Source organism: Amblyomma americanum, chromosome 1 (assembly GCF_052857255.1).
Source record: "Amblyomma americanum isolate KBUSLIRL-KWMA chromosome 1, ASM5285725v1, whole genome shotgun sequence".
Lineage (NCBI taxonomy): Eukaryota > Metazoa > Arthropoda > Arachnida > Ixodida > Ixodidae > Amblyomma > Amblyomma americanum.
Window position 1 is genome coordinate 554,573,056 of NC_135497.1, and position 17,732 is coordinate 554,590,787.

General features: G+C 45.3%; 1 protein-coding gene across 1 annotated transcript in view; it reads left to right on the plus strand.

Moving 5' to 3' along the window:
* Positions 1 to 14,350, plus strand: part of LOC144116342 (uncharacterized) — a 204,246-nt gene extending 189,896 nt beyond the window's left edge. The window contains exon 4 of the mRNA XM_077651088.1: positions 10,715 to 14,350. The gene's annotated coding sequence lies outside the window, so the exon portion shown is untranslated. The remainder of the gene's footprint in view (positions 1 to 10,714) is intronic.
* The last annotated feature ends 3,382 nt before the right edge of the window (positions 14,351 to 17,732 follow it).

Genomic DNA, 17,732 nt, shown 5'->3' on the forward strand with positions numbered 1-17,732 from the left:
TGAAGGTGTAGAGTGTTTGAGGTATAGTGGTGCACATTTTGCCCCCAAAATACCAGTTAGATCAACTGTCAACTTTCTGAAGAGCAACGATCTTGCCCTGTTAGTGTCGGACAAAGAGGGAGGCTTCGTGGTGATGCCAAATTTTACGTACCGTCAGAAGGCAATCGAGGCCTTGACAAAAAACTTTGCTGATAGGAAGGTGTCTTTAGCCAAGGTGAAGAAAAAGGCCATCGCTTTATGTGAAGAAATGAACTTGGAAAGATTAAGAAAGAGTATCTCCGCTTCTGATGTAAACTCCCTTAGTGTTTTCTTCACGGTAAAAACCCACAAAGAATCTGCGCCTTTCCGCGCTATCGTTACGGAAAAGGGATCCTGGCAGGGCTCCTTGTCAAGGTTCCTGCAGAAGCACCTTAGTGCCATTTCTTTAGACGACCCTTTTCTGGTAAAAAATTCCACTGAAGTCATTGCATATTTTTCTGGCGTAGAAGCTTAATGCCCAAAAAGATTTGCCTTTTCAATTGATGTTGAAGATTTATTCTACTCAATACCTCATCCTGAGCTGTTTTGCGCGGTCAGAACTTTCATTGAAGACGCCGGGCCTGTGGCTTTTCAGAATATGACAGGGTTATCTACCGACAATTTTCTAGAGCTTTTAAGATTTTATCTTTCATCCACCATTGTCACCTTCAATGATCATTGCCTCATCCAAAAAGAAGGAGTGTGCATAGGCTCTTGCCTAGCACCGCTTTTAAGCGATATATTTTTATCCACCCTTGACAAGCGCATTCAGGCGTCCCTTTACAACGCCAGCGTGCTGAAAGTTTTTAGATACGTAGACGACTACCTTGTAGTAATGAACGCGACTGTGGCTCGGTATAGGGGTATTGTCGTGGACGACATTATTGACATTTTTGTTTGCAACGCCTTTGGCTTGAAGTGCACACACGAACTGCCGCAGGAAGGGCACATCCAGTATCTAGATGTGTGCTTTATTTTTGAGGAAACGAGCGTGTGCTGGCAGTACAAGCCACGGTAGAGAAAACAAATTATTAACTACAAATCGGCTCATTATAAGCTCGTGAAGAGAGCTATTGCAAAAAACTGCATCCGCTCTGCTCTAGCCAAGTCGTGTGAGCATCGAGTCCGGGAGAGTGTCCATGCCCAACTAAGGCGTCTGGAGAAGGCAGGTTTCCAGAGAGAAATCGTGGCCTCAGTGGTCGAAAGCCAGATTAGCGAAGTAAAATCTGGTGCACGGCACAGGCAGGTGGATAACACACGCCCGCAACAGCGACCTGTCGTTGTGCCTTACTGGCACAAGGTCTCGCACCGCCTCAAGAAGGTCGGGGACAAGTGCGGCGTCCGTGTAGTGTTTTCAGCTCCGGAGATGCTGGGTCGCCTGTGCCGCCTAGTAAACGAACCCAAAAAGAGGTCTGCCTGCAAAATTAGGCACACCAAAGCCCTCGTCGACTGCAAGGTTGGCGTGGTGTATAACATCCCTCTCGCCTGTGGCAAACGCTACATTGGACAAACCGGGCGCTGTATCAACGAACGCTTGCTAGAGCATCGCAGGACAGTAACTTCGATTAGTGGCGGAGGTCATTTAGCTGACCACATTCGCCGTTGTTCGTATAAGCCAGCATGCAAGGCGTTTTTGGAAGAAACAAGTGTGTTAAGAAAGTTCAGGACTCAGAAAAGCCGGGAAATTTTTGAAGCCCTCTGTATTGCCAATGATAAAGATCACTGCGTCAGTACTCCCTCTATTGTGCTTAGAAGAAAGGAACTAGATTATCTGAAGGCTAACGGTGTTGATCGTGTCAGCTAGGCACAGAAATTGTGGGCGATTTGCATGAAGGCACGTGTGCGATATGGAACCTGTGGCTCTGGTTGATTGCCTTTTGGTTTTCCCGATTTTGTGCTTTTGATATCAGTTACCTGGTGGTCACATGTGTACATATAGGACTGGTTTCTGTGAATAAACTTCAGTTGATGTCCGGCGATTGTGTGTCTGTTCTTCCTTCGTCCGTGTTTTTCGTGCGCCAGAACGATGTATCATAATGCGACCCCATTCTTATCCTTCTAGTTATCTCAATCTCATGATCCGGATCAGCTGTCACCCCCATAAACCAAACCAAACCGAAGGAATCCCATGAATAATGCGGTGTACAGCTGGAGCATCCACTGCACTGATGCTCCCCACGACTTCCCTCCGAGAAAGGAGAGAACGTGAACGATCGATGTCAGACGCCTTTTCATGTGCGAGACATGTTGGCTCCATGTTAGATTACGATCGATGATTACTCCGAGGAAGCGATGGCTTCTTTCATAGGGTATTGCTGACCCATTTATGCGTACAGGGTAATGGGACATGCTCTTGCGTGTAAAGGCAACAACGGGACATTTTTCAGTAGAAATATCCGGTCCTTGCAGGCGGAGGTAGGCCGCAAGAATGCTTGCCGCCTTTTGAAGCTTTACTCGAACTTGTGGTCGCGTAACTCCTGATGCCCAGGTACAAATATTGTCTGCATAGACTGAGACTCTCGCCGACTGTGGTAGTACATCGACAAGGCCGACAAGCGCAAGATTGAATAGCGTTGGGCTGAGTACTCCACCCTGTGGGACCCCACAGGAAGAGTAATGTGAAGATGTTGGTCCGTCCTCAGTCTACATAAATAGTGATCGGTTGGATCGATAACTGCGTATCCAGCAGAACATGCGACCACCAAGTTCTGCAGCTTCCAGAGAGTCCAAAATAGCTTGATGAGTGACGTTATCATACGCCCTTTTAACATCCAGAAACAACGCCGCGGTCAAGCGCTTCAGATGCTTCTGATGTTGAGCTGATGAAGCCAGGTCAATCACGCTATCAGTAGCAGAACGTCCCCGCCGAAACCCGGTCATTACATCTGGGTATAGCGCTCCAGATACCACTCAATTCGCGTTAGTACCATCCTTTCCATGAGTTTGCCCACGCAACTAGCTAATGCGATTGGGCGGTACGATGCTAGGTCAAGCGACGATTTTCCAGGTTTAAGGACTGGAACCAGACGACTTGATTTCCACACGTCCGGACTGTACTCGCACACCATGATGAGTTAAAGTGGTCTAAAAGAACACGTCGAGCCTCCTGACCAAGGTTTGCAAGTGCAGAGTATGTTACTCCATCGGGCCCCGGCGATGAAGCCCGTCTGCAACCGGCCATGGCGGTGTCTAGTTCTTCCATGGAGTAAAGAAGGTCAATTAGTGAATCCCTTGATCTAGGCACTTCGCAGCAATTCAGAGATGTGGATTGGTTCCCGGGACCTGCTATTCTTGCGCAAAAATTTTCACCAATCTCCGCTTCGCTACGTCCTTGAAGTGTGTGAGACTTGAATGGTTGGAGCTGCTGAGGAGATGTTCGCAAACCACGCACCACACTCCAGATGCGTGAGAGAGGTTTTCGAGGATCCAGTGATTCACAGAATTCTTTCCAACGGTAAGCCTGCAAGATTTGAATTCTGCGCTGAATTTTCTTCTGTGTGCGCCTTGCATCCCTTAAGTCGGGCAGCGACATTGTGCGCCTGTATCTTCTCTCTGCTCTTCGTCGAAGTGATCGGAGGCGCTGCAGCTCCACATCGAAGTGTGTGAACTTTGGCATTTGGGTGAAGAAGCATCTCTAGTGTTTCATAGCCTCCTTGATGCGCTCTTCAATGCATGTTGTAATGTCTTCTCTGCAGGATTCTTCCATAAAGGTTTTAAAAATAGACCAGACTATTCGTTGCAAACGTTTCGCAGATCTGCATCCAGCGAGATCAGGAACAATAATATATGTGGGGATGTGGTCACTTCTATGCGTTTCTACGTCGGCAAACCCCCGGACGTGTCTCGCAAGGCACCGAGACACAAACGCCAAGTCCAGACAACTGCTGTAAGACAGCCCGCGAATGTACGTTGGAGAACCGTCATTAACGCATTGTAGGTCGTGCTCAGATGCGAAACAGACAAGACTTCTTCCCTTCAAATTCATCGGGATGCCTCCCCACATGGCGTGAGGCGCATTGAAGTCACCAGTGACGATCCAAGGCCCAGGTGTTGCAGCCAACAAGTCCCTCAGCCTGTCGGCGTCAAACCTTGTTGTTGGAGATAAGTACGCGCCCACAAGCGTAAACGTCAGGGTGCGCCTTTTCACCGTTACACAGACGTACTGGTTATGGTTGTGAGGGGGAACCGTATGGGGCACATAAGTAACCTCCCTTCGAATGTAGAGGATGACCTTGCTATTTCCCCTGTGCGTGGAGGATGTAAACACTTCATAGCCAGAAATTCGGATGGGATTTTGTAAATTGAGCTCACAAATCACAAGGATTGGAAATCTGTGTTTATAGACGTATTCGCGAATGTCCGAAATGCGGTAATTGAGTCCACGGGCATTCCACAGGACAATTGACGCTTCTCTGACCTGGCTTTCAAGTGGTAACGCTGGGAGAGCCATTCCGTCTGCTACTGGAAAGCTGAAAGGACTAGATTTAGCGCGTCCAGCACCTGCAATGCATTCCGTGCTGCTGGCGAGTGAAAGCTATACAGCATCACACGCATGGCGTTCATAAGGAACCTCAAGATGGCGAACACCTGCACTTCCTCACCTAAGGCTGGATCTCTGTCTTGTGCTCGCTCAGCTGTAGGCGTGGGAAAATGGGGGCCTGGTGCCTGCTCAGACACCAAAGTCGAGCGTGGCTTCGGCAATGGTGGCTATGTCACCTCTGAAGCCCTCGTTCCGGCTTCACCAGTCACCGGGCTTACATTACTTGGTGGAGGGGGAGGGCAATTAGCAGGAGCGATGGGGGCTTCCTTGCCGCTGTCGGCCTTTTGTCTAGCAGATCGTCGACGACGCGAACGACGCCGACGCACCGTAACTGAAGCCTCTCTGTGCGTTGAATGGTTTCACACCATTTGCTTCAACACCGCCCGTTATTTCTTCAGGCAGGGACAGTCTTGCGAAGAAGCGTCATGAGGGCCACGGCAGTTGGCGCACTTCAAGACGGTAGTGCGGCAACTGTCACCGCTATGTGGTTCAGAGCAGCGCGCGCACGCTATGGTGCTATTACAAACACCACTTACATGCCCAATTTTCATGCATTTCCGACACTGAAGCGACTTCGGGAAGAATGGGCGAACGGAGTGTCAAAAGTGGTCAACCTTCACGTGCGATGGAATACAATCGCCCTTAAAAGTGAGCTTGACGCACCTTCACTTGCCGAGGCGCTGAACCTTGGTTATTTCGATGCTGTTCGTCGCTGGTTAAATGAGTACCGGCAGGTCGGAGTCAGGGATGTTCGCATCGATGTCGTAAATGACGCCAGCGGTTGTGCCATTGTTTTCAAGAACAAGAGAGCGGACGGGGATGTCTCCGATCTTCTTGATGGTGGCTAGACTTTCCAAGGCGCTCCGCTCCGTTGCATCGATGGCAAGACGGTTCCTTCGGCTGTTGATCATCACGTCCTTGATCACCCCCGGGACGCGAGCCTCGAGGAACACTGACGTGGCCTGTCTGTTCAGCAGGTTGAGGTTTTCGGTGGGCGATTCAGGCATAAACAGGACTGTATGCGCCGATGCACCATGCATCACGATGACGATAGATGTGCTTGATGAGGACGAGTCCTCCCTCTAACGAAGTCTTCTCTTGACTTTCTTACTCATCACTGGGACGAACCCGTCGTCCGCCGAGGAGTCCTCGCTTGTGGCTGAGTGCAGCACGGTGGCTTCAAATCTCGGAGATAAATGGCATTTGGTGGGCAGAATTGTTTCATACTGCATTTCTTTGGGGAACTTGCCTGAACCCGTCGTCCGCCGAAGAGTCCTCGCTTGTGGCTGAGTGCAGCACGGTGGCCTGGCTGCTTGCCTCGCTCGATTGGTGGAAGCACTTCCTCTGGGCGGCTGCCACCGACCCACCGGGTTCCAGAGGAGGCCTGACGTCCTCCACTTTCATCGCCGTCAGGAAGAGGGAGCGGCGCCTGCCTGCAGGCTAATTTCGGATATGGTGTGTGTGTGTGTGTGTGTGTGTGTGTGTGTGTGTGTGTGTGTGTGTGTGTGTGTGTGTGTGTGTGTGTGTGTGTGTGTGTGTGTGTGTGTGTGTGTGTGTGTGTGTGTGTGTGTGTGTGTGTGTGTGTGTGTGTGTGTGTGTGTGTGTGTGTGTGTGTGTGTGTGTGTGTGTGTGTGTGTGTGTGTGTGTGTGTGTGTGTGTGTGTGTGTGTGTGTGTGTGTGTGTGTGTGTGTGTGTGTGTGTGTGTGTGTGTTAATTTCTACTCCTGGAGCTGTTGAGGTATAAGCAAAATGTAAGCATTTATTTTGTTGACCGCGCTTAAAAAACACGGACAGAAGACATGGAAGACGACGTCACAGGCGCTGAATTTCAACTTTATTCAAGATTACCGAAACACTGCATATATACCCAAAACACAGGCGCCTACAAGCGGCAAAATTTTGTGCACTCGTGGCAACAGAAATGATATGACAAGTAGTGGTAAAATGACAAGGGCCAAAACCAATGAACTGAACAGGGCAGGATAAAACCAGAACAAGATGAGACAAAAAATATCTTTTACAAAGTCATTTAAAAAAGAAAAACCTCCGACACGTGAAATAGTGGTGCGGTTTGACTAAAGGAATTTGCAAGAAGGGGTCCGATAACATTGAACCAAAACATACACACCAAAAAGATCAAACCTGGTGAAAAATGAGAAGGGCATAGTGGCAAGAAAAAAAAAACACGCAATGAAAACACATTAGTGATCGGGCACGCAAACGAAAATTTAACAAAACAGGTGAAGCCAACAATTAACGCAGCTAAACACAGAAGATGAAGTGCGCTAGATAACTAAAAGAATTTAAAAAACGGGGATGAGCAAGAAAGGTGAAGCAAACAAAAAACACGGCTAAAGGTATAAGATGAGATACAGTAAAACCTAGAGAGAAGGATAAAATATCAAAAATAAAATCCAACAAAAAGTAAGTCTAAAGCAAGAAAAAGATAGTAATAAAATCGAAAAAAGGGAGATTGGCGAAAAAAGCAGAGAATGTAACTCCTTTGCAAAACGAAGAATTGCTCTTGGAATTGTTCTCTGTATACATAAAACCAACAGTTGCAGAATGGAATGCTTCACGCTTCATTAAATAAAAAGGAATCTGCATAGGATCATGCATTTCCCCCGTGCTCAGCGATCTTTATTTTGACATGCATGACAGAGCTCCCAGGAACCGCTTCGAACAGTCAAGCGTTAAAGAAATTTTCTGCTTCGTGGACGATTTCTTAGTCCTTTTAGACTGCGACAACGAAGCCTTTATGAGGAAGTGCCTCAAATTATTAGTGTTTTAAGGACCCCAATCACGTGCGCTGGGCATTTGAACCAAAGGGCAGAAAGGCCATCCTACCTGACGACTCCGCTCACTCGAAGCTGGTGAAAAGAAGTATCATTCAGTCTACCTTTATTAATGCCTTGAACAAGTCATGCGAGCACAATTTGCAAGAAAGCTTCACAAACCACATATGCAGACTCACGCGATCAGGGTACCCGTCACAACTGCTTAGCTCTGTTGCAGAAAAAGTGCTAAAAAGTATCAAGCGCGAAAAAAGTGGGCCACCGGCTGAAGCGCGCAAGCAATATAAAAAGGTTGCTGTTATCCCTTACGTGCATCAAATTTCACACAACCTAAAGTTGTTGTTGTTGTTAGCCTATCAAAAGATGGCACATACCCACACTGGGGGATCGGCCAAGAATCGGGTGACTATTCACCTGAACGCAGTTAACAAAAAGGAAAAGCACGTGGGAGCATAACACCGGTGAATTTTTCGTCATGAACAGAAGAGGGATGAGTGTTCTGATTTTAAAATTTTAAGAATAATAATAAAGAGAGTGATTAAATATTAATGATTTAGTCAAAATGTAAGAATTGATAGAAAAGAAAAGGTTGAAACACTTAGCAAGGCAGTCGGTGAGATTCTATCAGGAAATTTTGAACAGCGGTGCAAACAGATCTGTGGCTGAAACCAAATGTAAAAAAATTGGAAGGAAAGCAGGAGTAGCGCACTTCATCTTCTGTTTTAGCTGCGTTAATTGCTGGCTTCATCTGTTTTGTTAAATTTTCGTTTGCGTGCCCGATCACTAAAGTGTTTTCATTGCGTGTTTTTTTTTTTCTTGCCACTATGCATTTCCTATTTTTCACCACGTTTGATTTTCACCACGTTTGATCTTTGTTGGTATGATATATGTTTTGGTTCAAAGTTATCGGACCCCTTCTTGCAAATTCATTTAGTCAAACCGCACCACTATTTCACGTGTCGGAGGTTTTTCTTTTTTAAATGACTTTGTAAAAGATATTTTTTCTCTCATCTTGTTCTGGTTTTATCCCCCCTGTTCAATTCTTTGGTTTCTAGCCCTTGTCATTTTACCACTACTTGTCATATTATTTCTGTTGCCGCGAGTGCATAGAATTTTCGCCGCTTGTTGGCGCCTGCGTTTTTTGGGTATATATGCAGTGTTTCGGTAATCTTGAAGTTCAGCGCCTGTGACGTCGTCTTCTATGTCTTCTGTCCGTGTTTTTTAAGCGCGGTCAACAAAAGAATGGACCACCACCAACTAGCCCGACAATTTGTCCTATTTATGTAAGCATTTTACCGAATGAGCACATTGCAAGCGAGTGTTGTCGCCGTCGATTTGAGTTTTTCTACACATAATAAAAAACGCAACTGGCTGGCCCTCGGCACTGGCTGGCGCTCAGCACACCGCTTGTCGTCACTGGTGTGATCGCCAATAGAACTATCAGTACTGTAGTGGATGCATTTGGACGCACATGAAATCTAGAAAAAGCTCCTCCATGTCAGTGGAGCACCTCCGTGCGAGCGAGTAACGCATAACTTCACGCACGCGTCTCTGCTACTCGCCGCTGTGCGTGTGGCCTTGGCTGCCAAACGTGCGCCCTTCGCGAACCTTATTCGTAATTGAGGCACTTGTATTACGGCTGCCCTGTAGGTCGGTCATTATAACTGTGGTTTAACACAGGAAAGCACCACCCACAAGTCCAAATAGGGCACGTGAAAACAGTTATGCGGACACAAAACACGGGAAATGAAGCTCTTCTTTGGTCAGGACAAGAAAACCAAAGGTGCGCTGACACGTTGTGATGTTGCTTAGGAAGTAGGTGTCTAGCAGCTCCCATCCATGCTTATTCTTTCCATAATCAGAAACTGAAATACCACCAAAGAGCATGGGGAACCTCTAATCCCTCTAACGAAAAGGGAGGTGGTACACGTTCGCAGATGTCAGAGGCTCCCTCAGCTCAATAAGAGAATAACTAGTTTGGTCCATATTAACTTTACCGCATGCAAGAATTATGTGGCAGTCCTCAGGTGGAATATTTCGTAAAGATATAACAGCATATTAAGTAGTGCCATTTTTATTTTTTTTTTTGCATTTCAGTAGTGTATTGGCACCGACTAGAAAGTTTGTAGGGAGCAGGAAAAAAAACACATTTCCGCCCTGTCTCTCAAAAAGAAAACGGCGCGAAATACGGGAACAAAAGAGAAAAAAAACACAACAGGACCAGCGCCACCTACTTGGTTCCATGTGAAATGCAGTGAAAATAAACAAAAAAACGCTTCACTTAGCTTTTTCTTGCTGAGCCCCTTCCCTCTTTTGCAGCAATGATTCTCAGTTACCCAAGTTCTGTGCTATCCTGCGGCTGTCAGCTAGCTGACCCACATTTGTCAAAGCTGTTGAGTACAGGATGGGTCGTGTCAGTGCAAGCTAATTAAGAGAAGAATAATTCGTGATTTCGTGCTTTCAGGGCACTCTCCAGAAAAAAAAAAAACTGCTATAAATTGCTGCTCACTAAAAGGGAACATTGTGCCGCTCTGGTATCGACGGTGCACAACTTTCTTGCCACTACAGCCTTAATACCGACTGCTTTTTTACAGCGTTTCATTTATCTGCAGAACACATGGGAATGGGCAATAGCACTAAGCACCTAATTAAGATTGCAATGAGCAATATCTTATTGTGTCTTTGCTTTTACTATGCATGAAGGAGTTAGCGTTTTTTATCGATGGTTGTGTAGATACAATATCGCTTCTGTGTTGCGCTGCTTTCAAAAGTCCATTTTCTCATGCTTTTTGGTTTGCTAGGGTGGTCCGTTTTCTTGCCAAACCACAGTTGTAAGTCCAGCTTTTAGCCTGTGCACCTTCTTCACACCTTGCAATGTTTTTTTCGGTTGGCGTTTCAGTTTGGAAATGTTACCTAAATATTGAGTTCAGTCACGCTGCATTTCTCATCAGAAAAATGTTAGCGTAACATTTTTTTATTAACGTTACCCTAAGATGGGGTTAACAGTATGGCGATAAGTGTTTTGTGAGCACTTATTCAACGCTGTCTTAGCGTTGTAGGAAAGTAAGGCCTTTGTTATATAACGTTGCACACAATTTTAATAATCACTCAACAGTTGAAGAAACAGTATGTGTTACTTGGGAATAAACCTAGCTCTACTCACATCTAGCATGCGTTCCATCCTAATTGTTGTACAGATCATGAACAGCAGTAGCGACAAGGGGTGTCGAAAACCTCTTTGTAGGTTCACCTCCTCCTCCATTTTATTTCCACCTTATATCTGTCCTTATTAGCTCTACTATGTTGGCATCTGCCCCCATTAGTGATTCATGCGCACCTTTTATGTGAGCTTCTTCCTGCAGCACCTCGTTCCCCACCGCCACGCAAGCCGGAGGCAAGCGCCGCAGCCGGAGCGGACGTCGGGAACAGCGCAGAGCTCCACAGGGGGCGCCGATGCTGCGATGCCTGCTCATCTCCGCGCCTCTCTCGAACTGGCGGAATCGCTGGCTGAGCCCGCTTCAGCCCACTTGTACTCGCACAGGACGCTCGGCTCCACGTTCGGGTGGAGCAGCTCTTGACATTCCCTAGCAAAGCTAGAACCGCCTACAACGAATGACCGCCTTCCCCTCCTCATTTAATACATTTGCATCAGTATAGTGACAGTTCCTTCAGCTTTGCCTTAGTGTAGCAGCTCTAGCAAGAGCCGGATGATCGAATGCACATAATTCGTTATTTGTTTTCCGTTGCTATTATGTGCCAAGTCACTGTAGATGACAGGCAAACAGAGTTGAAAAAGTTTCCCCCAAGGAGATAAGTATTTGGTACATCAGAAGAGGCACTTGAAAATGCATTATTGCGTCCCCTGAGCCCAAATTATTAACACTGATACTAACTCAAACTTTAATTCCTTGGGAATATATCACCACGATTGCTGCGTCTAGTGAAGACTTGTTTCATGAATGACTTTATTGCAGCTCAACCAACTGTTATACAACGTTAAAGAAAGATAATCGTTATCACACCCTTAACCTTATTTTCCAGATGGTCATTACAAACTAGTAAATATAACATCAGGGATAATGCTGATCTGAAAAATGAGTATGTCACATTAACCGATTTCCTTTCTTTCGTGTAATCTAAACTTGCTCTCATTACACATAAGCAACGCATGGAGTGCTATACTACTCCCAAAGCCAGATGGGTAAACGCACATCAATTATCACATGTTAATCAATTGCTTTAAATACTGAAACTTAGTGCTTAGCCAATGCCATTCCTATCAGGCCTGTGTATCTTTAAATGCGACATAAATACACGGCAATCATCAATGCAGAAATTGCACCGTTCTGTGCTTTGTTAAAAATTACTGCATAAACGCATTAGACCTACGCGTTATGCATTGATGCATAACCCGTTAAGACTGGCTTAACACATTTTATCAGCACCTCTAAAACGCAAGTTCTGCCATGGCGAGTGGTGTTCGAAATACGAGCCAAATTGTAAGTTTCATACATTAGCTACTATTAAGTAATTATAGAATAAATGTCTTCTGTGTCGTTTCTCAAATCACGAAGCAACTGCGTGGCCAGAAATAATCCCCACTTTAAAATGACAATGAAGAATAAAGTGGAGGCATTAGTGATTCCACTGTATCTCTTTCAACACCTACGTATTTCACTTCCCAGCTCACAGTTTTTCTTATCAACGTATATGTAGTACAGCAGTGAAAGTACTGTTTTTCCCAACGTAAGCAGCCGGTATTATTTTCACTCAGGCAAAAACTTTACAACCTCATTATAGGGTGCTAGTAAGCATTTCCGCATAGAACAGTGACTGATTCATGCATAGAGATTTCATCCTGCATTCTACCTTCTACACTGACTTCTTGTTAAGATGTTCGCCGACTGCAGTGCAGTGAGCTCGTTCATTTCACACACGAGTTTGAGAACTCTGAACTAAGAAACAGAAGCAAAAATCAATCAAGGGCTTGAACGGATGTTGGAGCTGGTAGTGCTCTGGCACAATTTATCGTGTCAATATGCTTGCACAGAATACCAACCAGTTTATTGCTCAGTCGTAAAATGCTGCTGACGACCCCGTAACTGAACGGGTAGTCTGCAAAACACCTGATTTCTCCTTTTCAGAAAAGAAAAATTCTTAGTTTCATAAATCAAAATGACCGAATACCAACACAGCCTTTGATCAGTGTCACTTTTGCTTTCCAGCTGAATAAGTTGCTCAAAGGTGCAAAAAAACGTCTCTGTTGTTTCCTATTTTCATCAGTGGGTTTGAGCACCAACACAATATTAAATGTGAACAATATCAATACTTATTTGTTTGATGTATGCTAAATATTAGATACATACTTCAACCACCGCCGCTATGGCTCACTTGTTATGGCGCTCGGCTGACCCGAAATAACGCAGGTTCGATCCCGGTCGGTGCAGGCGAATTTTGATGAAGGCGAAATTTTAGACGTCCATGTGGTGTGCGATGCCACTGCACGTTAAAAAACCCCAGGTGGTCGAAATTTTCAGTGTCCATCACTATAGTGTCTCTCATAGCCTGAGCCACTTTGGGACGTTGAACCCCGTAAACCAAACCAGTTATGCACTTTGTTTAAATTCAGACCAATAAATGGCTTCCAACTATTGACTTGAGCAGTGAAGTCATTGTGCAGTACGTATAGATGATGGGAGCACTGCACTACAACGACCCTTTAATTTAGGGTAAACGAATTTTTTCCTCACCCTCGCACCCAGTGTAGAGTTTTATATATAATAAGCCCCTCCTCGAAAAGCAGCTTTCCTGGAAATAGTGACATTAACTGTCAGTTACCCCAAGGCAAAGAGCTGGAGGCATGAAAACTAGCAACTTTAGTGGACCTAAAGTAGCAAAGTTTCAATTTCCAAACCAAATTTCTTTGCCGTTTTAAAAGATCTTTACACATTCAAGGCCTCAAATATGGCCTCCCTTCAGGTAACGTCCAAATAACATCCGCGAAACTGAACACCTGAACAGATTGTTCCGATTTATTATAATTGTGCCACACGCCGCCCCAAACTAATAAGCACTGATCTAGTCCTGCATTGTATTCAATAAGGCTGATGCGACAATGAAATAACTTCTTTCTAGCAGAGGTAAAGTGCAATGGTCTAGGAAATGCACCGAAATATTCAGTGTAGGGATGGCAAAATTTAATGATAAAATGTGGAATGAAAAGAAAGGAAGAAATGCGGGCTGGTAAACATTCATAATGCAAACCATACTAATGAAATGTTCCTGAAAAGGAAGTATTTTATGCCTCGTAAAATATTTATTGCACTTTGTTATTAAATTGTCTCACTAGTACAAATAAGCTGAAAACGCCTGCAATATGGAGACATTTCTTGAAAATCGCAGTTCTTGATACTTATTCATTTCAAATATAGTGCCCTAATTTTCAACCCAAACTTTTAAGAATACAAAACGCAGCAATGAAGGGTTCAATGCAAATTACACAAGTGTATCGAATACTATAAGCCACGTACCAACAACATAGCACAATACCAAAAGAACCCAAGATCTAATGTGAGGTTGTAGAAAGTAATTGATAATGACTACACTTGCAAGGGCCTAAACGGTGGAAAGAATGAAGTGCTCAATGTATGACAATACTGTTCAGAACAGTGTTGAACTCCTACTTAACTATTAAAATGTCACTGCTACACAGTCATCTTCCAAGTCGAAGTATATCAACAGTTAGGGCACCTGTTCCAACCAGTATTGCAGAATAGCTTTACGGAGTGTTTCCTTGAAATGCTTCTCCAACTTTGCAAACTTATCACCTATGCTTTCGCAAAATATAAAAACAGCCATGACTTCCTCCCATAGAGCTCTGTTAGTGCAAAAAATGTTCTGACCATATTGTTATTATTGCGCTGTTTATACATGCATAGTGTTTCAAGTTTCTTGTTGCAAGCGACTGTTATACGGCAATAAAGAATTATACAAACCACCTCTTAATGTGTTGGCACAATTTCATAGTGTAATCAATCTCTGGTCTGGCGTAAGACTATCTGAGAAAAAATGTAAAGGTGTGCCGCATAAACAACCTGACAGTAGTACAGCAAAGTCCGCGGTAGTTCATCAACACCCAATTCCACTGGAATGAAAACAGACCACATGAAACTGAAGGATATAATTAGGGGTTATACTTGTCGCTTTCAACCGAAAAAAACTGAAAAAAGTACGCCCATTTTAATTTTCGAAGTTCGATTCTAACCAAGAAATGTTAGTATCCTCGACATGCACGTTGCTAGTGTGGGAACCGCGCTTGCCCCACACCACCGACTAGCCCCTGTAATGCACGTTGCACCTATCTGCCTATTGAGTAGGAATAGAAATGTAAAGTGCAGGTGCACTGTTGGATAAGTACCGCAGTTATACCGCTACCTTACACACTTCTGCAGACTAGATTCTCAACAAACATCACCGGCTAGCAAAGCTTTGTTAACTCTCATCACTCCCTTAAGCTAGTTGCTTGGTTAAGCAGGTCTATCCGCTGCATATAAGGGCATAGGAAACCACGCATAAGCGTCACAAAAAAGTGCCCTGTTCTGGTTACCATGACAGTTAAGCGGTAATTCCATAGCTGTAAACACGCAGAGCATGTGGTGTCCCGTCCTCTCGTTCTACCCAGTGCAACAACTTGGCGATAGCAAGGTAACCCACCTTTTAGAAATCAAATTCCATCTGGGTTTTGTACATCAAACGGTTCCATCGTTTAATTTTCATTAATTATTGGCGATAACACTTCCTTCTACTAGCAAAGCTGTAAGTGCTTTGGCAGTAATCCAAATTGTACATCGGCACTACGCATAGCAACCCATATCAAATTACCCTGTACACATCAAAAAGTACACAGTGCAATACCCGCAGATAAGAACAACCTTTGTGCCCGTTGATGAGCCAGAACATAGCTGAGGCTATTATAGAGAATGATAAATGGCACTGCAAGTGGAAACTTCATAAAGAAAACGTTTAGTATTTATAAGTTTAGATCATCCACAAATTACCTAGTGGCTTTAATTCATAGAAGGAAGAATACAAAATTATAGTAATAAAAAACACAAGGGAGGACCCGTAGAATGTGCGAGGTGGTTAATGACGCATCCATCCAGCCTACCGATGGATGGATGGATGTATGGATGGATCGCACTCCAGCCCTACATTGGTTTCTCTCCTGAAACTCAACTTGATACGTTTGTGGTCACTACCTAGACTTCTAGAACAATGTTCATCTGTGCTCATTACCCCTAATCTATTATACATCCTATGTGACATAAGTGCATAGTCTATCCTCGAGTGCAGACTCCCTGCCTCCCATGTTAAGAGCCCTTCACACTTCTCGGTACTGTTGCATACAACTAAATCATGCCTGTCCCACATATCCAGCAGCATGCTTCCTGTCGAATCTGTGTATCCATCCATATCTTCTATGTGTGCATTCATGTCTCCTAATATAATAATCTCGCCCTGTCATCCTAGCTCATCAATGTCGCTTGCAATACGCTCTAACATTGTCCTATTTTCCTCTTTGGCATTAGGTCCTGTCCACAGGTATACAAAGCCAAGGAGCGTTTGCTCCCCTGCAACTTTTCCTTTTAGCCATAAATGTTACTTGCATCCCAGCTTAACCCTTTGAAAATTCATAAATTTATGAATTAATGCCCCAATTCCACCCCGCTTTCCGCTGTCCTGTGTTCTATTGCAATATTCCCATGCGTAGTCTGGATTACAGGGTGGTTGCTCCATGTCTCTAAGATGCGTTTTCACTAAACCATATACCATTAATTCCTCCTTCCTTAACTGTTCTATTTCCTCCCATTTCAGTCTGTTCCTGCCACCTTGCATGTTAATGAAACCTATATCTGAATTAACTTGGCCCTGGCGCTTGCGTCTCTTTCTTCCCCTATGGTTCCACTGTCCGTTTGATCTTAATTCTTCCTTCTCTACACTGATTCCTTGAGAGCTCTGGGTCCCCCCAAAAAAGCTGTTGCCTGGCGACCTATCCTACTACCCACCCTCTTGCCAGTGGCACCACCGTAGTGAATGCCATCCTGTGCAAAAGGGTGGGAGCTGACCTCGTACACGTCCCTGTCAACTTCTATTACCAGGGACGTGTACGAGGTCCCTGTTAACTTCCATTACCCCTGAGAAGACGACGAAGTGCATCCTTGTGGAACACTTTTTGAATCAGTCTCCAGCTTTTTTCTGTGTTTCTGTGTGTATACTGCGGGGATGCCGTCCCCCGTCATACGGCGATGGATCTGAACCCTCCTGGGCATGCGAATGGCCTGGCGGCCTCCTCCTCGAGCTCGTCGAGGAAGCGGTTCAGCCGTCCAAGCGACCCCCACAGCGATGACACCATAGAGTACCTCAGCGAGGCCAGCAGTGAGGGCGGCTTTGAGACTTACCTCAGCCAGAAGACTAAGACTTCTAAGAGCCGAATCGTCATCCAGTGAGTCCGCTGTAAAGACAAGTGGCAACACACCGACACCCACCATCCTCATCCTTCCTTTGCAGCCAGCCAACCGACAACATGAGGCGGCTTAACAGGCAAGTCGTCTCTGTAGAACTCGAGGCCCTCGTTCCTAACGAAATCAGAGACGTTCTAGTGAATGCGCGGAAGAATATTGTAGCCGTTGATGTCCACCATGCGGCTGCGCTGAAACCACTGCGGTTTAACAGTACGTACTGTTATCCCGCTCGGCGGGAATGTTTCCTCTTCCGGCGTATTCTATAATGTCGACGAGGCTATCACGCGGGATGATTTGCCCATACTCGTGAGGCCGGCAAATGAAGGCACCATAATTCTACGGGTATCAAGTCTGGGCAATTCCCGTAGTGTGAAGATTTTGTTCCAAGGCGACAGCCTTCCATTACACGTGAAGGTGGGTCATTTCCGTCATGCCGTGCGGCCATTTATTCCAAAACTCCTGCAATGCCACAGATGTTTGAAACTGGGTCATGTGAGCGGGGTCTGCGAAAACACGAGAGTGTGCTCTCGTTTTGCCGGAGCTCACAGCGCTGAGTCCTGTAATGCACAAGTGCTTAAGTGTTCCAACTGCAAAGGGCCTCATGACGCCTCATCTAAGAATTATCCGCGCATAAAAAAACGAGCGTGCCGTTCTAAAGCAAATGGTTCGGGAAAATTCTACGCACCGTGAAGCTGCGCGACTGTTCGGCAAAGGCGTTCTCGCCGAAAGAACTCAAGAAAGTCTATTGCAAAAAGCAACCACATCGACGTGCCCACGGCACCTCCTTCTCAACCTCCTCCCGTGCCGCCACGTACAAGTGTGTTCAGTCCGCCAAATATCGCCAAGGATAATAAGACCT